The sequence below is a fragment of the Sapajus apella genome, unplaced genomic scaffold, assembly GCF_009761245.1.
Source record: "Sapajus apella isolate SASKATOON/1434 unplaced genomic scaffold, GSC_monkey_1.0 scaffold59, whole genome shotgun sequence".
NCBI classification, from domain to species: Eukaryota; Metazoa; Chordata; class Mammalia; order Primates; family Cebidae; genus Sapajus; species Sapajus apella.
Window position 1 is genome coordinate 9,469,194 of NW_022436999.1, and position 8,748 is coordinate 9,477,941.

General features: G+C 43.9%; 1 protein-coding gene across 7 annotated transcripts in view; it reads left to right on the plus strand.

Annotated features, from left to right (window-relative positions):
- The window catches only part of WDR89 (WD repeat domain 89), a 63,077-nt gene that overhangs the window by 30,717 nt on the left and 23,612 nt on the right, over positions 1 to 8,748 (plus strand). Inside the window, exon 1 of one of the 7 annotated variants that reach the window (XM_032245903.1) lies at positions 7,965 to 8,195. The exons of the other annotated variants lie outside the window; for them this stretch is intronic. The gene's annotated coding sequence lies outside the window, so the exon portion shown is untranslated. Of the gene's footprint in view, positions 1 to 7,964; positions 8,196 to 8,748 lie in introns of those variants that run through there. 7 annotated transcript variants of the gene reach the window in all.

Below are 8,748 nucleotides of genomic sequence, written 5' to 3' on the forward strand. Positions count from 1 at the left end.
CCCAGCTAATTTTTTGTATTTTTAGTAGAGACGGGGTTTCACCATGTTGACCAGGATGGTCTCGATCTCTTGACCTCGTGATCCACCTGCCTCGGCCTCCCAAAGTGCTGGGATTACAGGCTTGAGCCACCGCGCCCGGCCTGCTTATTTTCTTTATGCCAAGAATTGTGTCTTCTGCATACTTGTGCTTTGTGTTCTTATCACCTCTCTCCTGGTGCCTGTTTTTCTATATTGTAATTGTTTTCTTTTCTGTCTCCCAGCTTCTTACAGGTGGCAGGCATGGTTTTCATCCAAATTGCCAGCACTAGGGGTTTTGCTTCTTAAACGTGTGAGAGAGAGAGAGAGAGAGAGAGAAAGAGAGAGAGAGTGTGTTTGTGTGTGTGTGTGTGTGTGTGTGTGTGTGTGTGTGTGTGTTGTGCCACGTTGGCTGCTTTTTGTCGAGATACTTCACTGCAATATTTATATTGTACTCCAAATTGACAATCTCTGGAAATATTAATATTTAGAAGAAACTAGTAACATTGCCTCCTGGTACAGGAAAGGGACTTGAGGACAGAAATGTTCTAAGATAGTAGTTTTGGGACCTTTTTAATTTTGAACCATGTGACTATGTTAGATATTTAAAAATATAAATACATTATTAAAATATACAGAAACTTACTGACAGATTTTTTTTTTTTTTTTAATAGAAAGGGACTTGCTCTGTCGCCCAGGCTAGAGTGCAGAGGCGTGATCATAGCTCACTGTAACCTTGAATTTCTGGGCTCAAGTGCTCCCCCAGGCAGGCGTCATCAAACCTGGCATTTTTTAAGTGTTCAGAGCGATGAGTCTTGCTATGTTGCCCAGGCTTGCCTTGAACTCCTGGCTGCAAGTAATCCTCCTGCCTCAGTCTCTCAAAGTGCTGGGATTACAGGTGTGAGTCACCATGCCCAGCCAGATGGAATTGTATATTAAGTTTTAAAAATATTGTAGCAGGCCATGCATGGTGGCTCATGCCTGTAATTCCAGCACTTTTTTTTTTTTTTTTTTTTTTTTTGAGACAGAATCTCACTCTGTCACCCAGGTTGGAGTGCATTGGCACCATCTCAGCTCACTTCAACCTCTGCCTCCCGTATTCAAGTGATTCTCGTGCCTTATCCTCCCAAGTAGCTGAGATGACAGACGTGCGCCACCACGCCCAGCTAATTTTTGTATTTTTGGTAAAGACGGGGTTTCACCATGTTGGCCAGGCTGGTCTGAAACTCCCAATCACCTGTGGTGATTACAGGTGTGAGCTACCATGCTCACCCTTGTAATCCAAGTGCTTTGGGAGGCCAAGGCGCACAGGTCACCTGAGGTTGGGAGGTTGAGACCAGCCTGGCCATCATGGTGAAACCCCATTGCCACTAAAAATACAAAAAAATTAGCTGGGCATGGTGGTGGGAACTGGTAGTCCCAGCTACTCAGGAGGCTGAGGCAGGAGAATTGCTTGAAGCCAAGAGGCAGAGGTTGCAGTGAGCCATGGTCGTCCCACTGCACTGAAGCCTGGGTGACAGGGCGAGACTTCATCTCAAAAAATAAAGTAAAATAAATTAGATCATTTCATTGGTTTGTTTTCTTATTTTGTTGATGTGTTTAGAATCAGGGATCCTACCACAATTACTGAGCATAGATTTTTATAAAGTCTTCTGAGAGTTCCTCTGTGTATCTCATTTTTCCTTTTTATTTTTGAACAAAAAAAGGGAGCAAGAGAGAACGAAAGATTAAAGTACCCCTCCCTTTTATCTTTTTGAGAGAGTTTCACTCTTGCTCCTGCTGGAGTGCAGTGGCTTAATCTCAACTCACTGCAACCTTCACCTCCCAGGTTCCAGTGATCCTTATGCCTCAGCCTCCTGAGTAGTACAGGAGTGCATAATTATGCACCACACTTGCATAATTTTTCTGTTTTTCGTAGAGGTGGGATTTTACTATGTTGGCCAGGCTGATCTCAAACTCTGGACCTCAAGTGAACCGCCACCTCCGACTCCCACAGTTACACAGAATTATAGGCATAAGTCACTGTGCCCAATCCAAAGTTACTCTTTTTAATGTGAATGAAGACCAGATGCAGTGGCTCACACCTGTAATCCCAGCACTTTGGAAGGCCAAGTTGGATCAGTTGAACCTGGGAGTTCAAGAGCAGCCTGGGCAACATAATGAGACCTAGTCTCCAGGAAAAAAATTTAAAAATTGGCCAGGTATGATGATGTGTGCCTGTAGTCCCAGCTGCTTGGAAGGCTAAGGCCAGACGATCACTTGAGCCTGGAAGGTTGGGACTGCAGTGAGCTGTGATTGTACCACTGCCTTCCATCGAGGGCAACAGGACGAGATTCTGTCTCCAAATTAATTAATTAGTTAAATAATGTGAATGAGGCTGGGCGTGGTGGCTCACGTCTGTAATCCCAGTACTTTGGGAGGCTGAGGCAAGCAGATCATGAAGTCAGAAGATAAAGACCATCCTGGCTAACATGGTGAAACCCCATCTCTACTGAAAATACAAAAAATTAGCCAGTCGTGGTGGCATGCACCTGTAGTCCCAGCTACTCAGGAGGTTGAGGCAGGAGAATCACTTGAACCTGGGAGGTGGAGGTTGCAGTGAGGCAAGATTGTGCCACTGCACTCTCTAGGGCAACAGAGCAAGACTTTGTCTCAAAATAATAATATAATAATAATAATGTGAATGAAATTTGACTCTTTATATGTAATTTTTTCTTGCTAGCCCATGCTCCAGGTAGAGAAATCTGACATTTTTTTTTAACGGAGTCTTACTCTGTTGCACAGGCTGGAGTGCAGTGGCACCATGTTGGCTCACTGCAACCTCTGTCTCCTGGGTTCAAGCAATTCTCTTGCCTCAGTCTCTGGAGTAGCTGGGATTACAGGTGCCCCACCACTATGACGAGTTAATTTTTTAATATTTTTAGTAGAGACAGGGTTTCATCATGTTGGCCAGGCTGGTCTCAAACCCCTGACCTCAGGTGATCCGCCCGCCTCGGCCTCCTGAAATGCTAGGATTACAGGCCTGAGCCACCTCGTCTGGTTCTAGTAATTTGACTTTAAAAAAAAATGTTTCTTAAATCTTTATAGGGACCTCTTACATTAGATCAGTACTTGGTGATATACCCAAGACTTTTTGATTATATCTAATTACTTAGGGTGGTTCTGGCTACAGTTATTAAAATTCTGCTGCAAACTGACTTAAATAATCAGAAAATGTTGAAGCTCATAGATATGGTGCAAAAGCATGTTCATTAGTTGGCTTGGGTCCACTTTAGTGTTTCACATCTGGACACTTTTAGTTGGTAGGAGAATGCTTGCCCACGTTGCCCAAAATGTAAGATTTCTGAACTGGTAAAGCGGATGGGATTACTGTGATTGGTTGGGCTAGTCAGGGTCTGCCTCTGCAGCTGGGATCAGTCCGGAAATCATATTGATGCCACATGCAGGAGTGGGGGGAAGGGGTGGGAAGGAGGAATTTGAAGAGTTCCATCATTTTGTTCATTTGGGTTTCTTAATTACCCTTCAGTAAAGTATGTATAACTGACTTTTCCATCCCTGATAACTTTTGGGGAATATAATTGTGCTGGATAATGGGCATATGGGCATTTCTTTTACTATTCTCTAATCCATGCAAATTCCTTAATAAAAAGTTTTAAAGAGAAAGAAAAGTAGATTACAAGAAAAATTAAAAGTAAAGGATGATTGCTTATTGTAACCCTTTTCTGGGTTGTTACGTGTTTTTACAATTCCACACTGCTTCCTTTCTCTTTTGATATGTAGAATTAACATGTAATTCCTCCTCTAAAGCCTGATAGGCATATCCCTGAATTAAAGTTGACAGCAGTACTTTGGTACTTACATAGAAGATCAATAGCTTAACATTGGCATGAACACAGATTCACAGGTTTTGAAGTTACAACTTGAATTTCAAACCAGACTCCTCCAATATGTTTGCTTAGTAGCTATGAGAACATGGGCAAATTAGGCTCTCTGAGCTTGAATTTCCTTTGTAAAATAGTGATAATAATACCTGCCTCAGGGTTAAATGATTAGGATTTAAAAACTGGATAGAAGTTTTGAGCACATAGCCTAGCATTTGTTGAACTCCAATTATGATTACAGTCATCCATTGCTTAACAGTGAGAAACGGGTCATTAGGCAGTCTCATCCTGTGAACGTCGTAGAGTGTACTGTACTCGCCCAACCTAGATGGTATAGCCTAATACACACCTGGGTACAGTATGACCTCCACTACAAACCTGTACAGCATTTTACTCTACTGAATGCTGTAAGCAGTTGTAACACAGTGGTAAATAATTATATGTATAGTAAAATTATGGTATAAATGATAACGGATAGATGGCATACCTATAGAGAGCACTTACTAGGATATTAACTTTTTTTTTTTTTTTTTTTTTTTTCGAGACGGAGTTTCACTCACGTTACCCAGGCTGGAGTGCAATGGCGCGATCTCGGCTCACCGCAACCTCCGCCTCCCGGGTTCAGGCAATTCTCCTGCCTCAGCCTCCCGAGTAGCTGGGATTACAGGCACGCGCCACCATCCCCAGCTAATGTTTTGTATTTTTAGTAGAGACGGGGTTTCACCATGTTGACCAGGATGGTCTCGATCTCTTGACCTCGTGATCCACCCGCCTCGGCCTCCCAAAGTGCTGGGATTACAGGCGTGAGCCACCGCGCCCGGCCACTTTTTCTTTTTTTGTAATAATACTTAGCTTGAAACACAAACACATTGTACAGCTATACAAAAATATTTTCTTTATATATCCTTATTCTATAAGCCTGTTTCTACTTTAATTAGTATTATTTATTTTACTTTTAAAAGTCTATTGTTAAAAATTAAGAGGCTGAGGGTAGTGGCTCATGCCTGTAATCTTACCATTTTGGGAGGCTGCGGCAGGAAGATTGCCTGAGCCCAGAAGTTTGAGACCAGCTTGGTCAAAGTAGTGAGACCTTGTTTCTACCAAAAGTATAAAAATTAGCTGTATGTGGTGGCTTGAGCCTGGGAGATTGAGGCTGCAATGACCCATGATGGCACTACTGCACTGGGTGATGAAACAAGACCCTGCCTCAAAAAAAAAAAAAAAAAAAAAAATTAAGACAAACACACACGTTAGCCTAGGCGCAGATAGGGTTCAGATAATCAGTTTTGTGGTCTTCTACTCTATGTCTTGTCCCACTGGAAGGTTTTTAGGAGCAATAACATACATGGAGTTGTCATCTTCTATGAGAACAGTGCCTTCTGGAATCCCTTTGAAGAACTTGCCTGAGGCTATTTTATAGTTAACTTCCTCTTAATAAGTAGAAAAAGTACACTCTAACGATTAAAAGTATAGTTAGCCAGGCACGGTGGCTCACGCCTGTAATCCCAGCACTTTGGGAGGCCTAGGCGGGCAGATCATGAGGTCAGAAGTTTGAGACCAGCCTGGCCAATATGGTGAAACCTGTCTCTACTAAAAAGTAGCCAGGCATGGTGGCACGTGCCTATAGTCCCAGCTGAGGCAGGAGAATCGCTGGAACTCAGGAGGAGGAGGTTGCAGTGAGCTGAGATCATGCCACTACACTCCAGCCTGGACGACAGAGTGAGACTCTGTCTCAAAAAAAAAAAAAAAGTATAGTCTTGCCAGGTGTGGTGACTCATGCCTGTAATCCCAGCACTTTGAGAGGCTGGGGTGGGTGGATCACCTGAGGTCAGGAGTTTGAGACTAGCCTGGCCAACATGGTGAAACCCTGACTAAAAAAAAAACAAAAAACCAAAAAGTGTAGTATTAGACTTTTAAACCAGTAACATAAACCAGTAGCATAGTTCTTTATTGTCTTTGTGAAGTATTACCTACTTACATAATTGTATGTGCTATACTTTTATATGACTGGCAGTGCAGTAGGTTTGTTTAGACCAGCATCACCACAGACACATGAGTAATGCACTGTACCATGAATTTGCAGGGGCCACAATTATATGATGGAAATTTCCCAGCTCCATTACATATATACACACACATATTTTGAGACAGGGTCTCGCTCTGTCGCTGAGGCTGGAGTGCAGTGGTGCAATGACAGTTCCCTGCAGCCTCAGACTCCTGGGCTAAAGCAATCCCCTGCCTCAGCCTCCTGAGTAGATAGGACTACTGGTATGCATCACCATGCCTGGCTAATATTTGTATTTTTTTGTGTAGAGACAGGGTTTTCTAATGTTGCTCAGGCTAATTTCAAACTCCTAGGCTAAAGTGATCTGCCTGCCTCTGCCTCCTAAAGTGCTGGGATTACATGGGTGATTTACCGCACCTGGCCTGCATTATAATCCATTTTTTTGAGACAGAGTTTCGCTCTTGTTGCCCAGGCTGGAATGCAATGAATGGCACAATAATCTTGGCTCACTGCAATCTCCGCTGCCCATGTTCAAGCGATTCCCCTGCCTCAGCCTCCTGAGTATCTGGGATTACAGGTGCCCACCACCACGCCCAGCTAATTTTTGTATTTTTAGTAGAGATGGGGTTTCACCATGTTGGTGAGGCTGGTCTCGAACTCCAGACCTCAGGTGATCCACCCACCTCGGCCTCCCAAAGTGTTGGGATTACAGGTGTGAGCCATCACAACCTGCCTATAATCTTAACTATCATAAATGTGGTCTGTTTTTGACTGCAGCATCCTTATGTGGTGATTTTAAAATGTGAAAGTTGAATCAATTATGCATTCATGTATTCAGCAACCACTTACTAACAAATAAGAGTCAGGTAATAAGTTCACCAGTAAAACAGGACTTCTCAAAAATTATATGAATGAAAAGAACAAATCGCAAGAAAGATACATATAAATGTGCCATTATTCTTTTTTTTTTTTTTTTTTTTTTTTTTTGAGACAGAGTTTCGCTCATGTTACCCAGGCTGGAGTGCAATGGCGCGATCTCGGCTCACCGCAACCTCCGCCTCCTGGGTTCAGGCAATTCTCCTGCCTCAGCCTCCTGAGTAGCTGGGATTACAGGCACGCGCCACCATGCCCAGCTAATTTTTTGTATTTTTAGTAGAGACGGGGTTTCACCATGTTGACCAGGATGGTCTCGATCTCTTGACCTCGTGATCCACCCGCCTCGGCCTCCCAAAGTGCTGGGATTACAGGCTTGAGCCACCGCGCCCGGCTAAATGTGCCATTATTCTAAATTCTTTTTTTTTTTTCTTCTTTTGAGACGGAGTTTCGCTCTTGTTACCCAGGCTGGAGTGCAATGGCGCGATCTTGGCTCACCGCAACCTCGGCCTCCTGGGCTCAAGCAATTATCCAGCCTTAGCCTCCCGCGTAGCTGGGACTACAGGCATGTGCTACCATTGCCCAGCTAATTTTTGTATTTTTAGTAGAGACCGGGTTTCACCATGTTGACCAGATGGTCTCCATCTCTTGACTTCGCGGTCCACCCGCCTTGGCCTCCCAAAGTGCTGGGATTATAGGCATGAGCCACCGTGCCTGGCCTCATTATTCTAAATTCTTAATGACTGGAGTGAAATTTTACTTGTGTCTTTAATGTTCCGTTTCGTTAAACTGTGGCAGATACAGTAAAAAAAAGTTAGTATTTGTTAAGTATGGGTGGGACACATTTGGGTGTCTGTTATACTTTTTTCTACACCTTTGTACATTTGAAGTACTTCATAATTAAACATTTAAAATTTTGTCTTTTATTTTTTTTTGAGAATAGGATATTGCCCTGTTGTTCTGGCTAGAGTGCATTGGCATTTTCTTGGCTCATTGCAACTTCTACCTCTCAAGCTCAAGCAATCCTCCCGAGTAGCTGGAACTACAGGTGCACGCTACCACGCCTGACTCATTTTTGCATTTTTTTTTTTTTTTGTAGAGATGGGCTTTAGCTTTGTTGCCCAGGCTGGTCTTGAACTCCTGGGCTCAAGCGATCTGCCTGTAATGTGCTGGGATTACAGGAATGAGCCACCGCACCTGGCCAACATTTAAAATTTTTAAATTAATGAAACAGGATAAGGATATGATAGGGAATGACGGGCTATTTCAGGTCGATTGGTGGGGGAGAGACTCTCTGGGCAGGTGACATATGCTGCGACATGAATAACAGGGAGGAGTCACTCATGCAAAAATGCAGGGAAAGAATACTCCAGGCAAACAGCTATTGCCGCAGTCCTGAGGCAGGAATAAGCCTGTTCAAGGTAAGGCCATTTTCATCTGGTGGGAAAACCACAGAACAGTTGTACTATGCTAGTTACCTCAGCAGCTGTGGAGGTGATTACCCCAGCATTACTGGAAAATTCGTCATTGCATGTCTGAATAGTTAAGTTGAAGGGAGTGCACCGTTTTTAGAGCTACCTATTGCTTCCACGGAGTTTCTCACTCAGGGCTTACCGACTGATGAGGTCCTATCAAACGGCTACAGAAGCTGGCTTGAAAGGTCTTAATGGCCAAGTCCAGACACTTTGAGTTTCAAAAAGCAACAAAGCAGCCGGTCGCGGTGGCTCAAGCCTGTAATCCCAGCACTTCGGGAGGCCGAGGCGGGTGGATCACGAGGTCAAGAGATTAAGACCTGGTCAACACGGTGAAACCCCGTCTCTACTAAAAATACAAAAAATTAGCTGGGCATGGTGGCACATGCCTGTAATCCCAGCTACTCAGGAGGCTGAGGCAGGAGAATTGCCTGAACCCAGGAGGCGGAGGTTGTGGTGAGCCAAGATCGCGCCATTGCACTCCAGCCTGGGTAACAAGAGC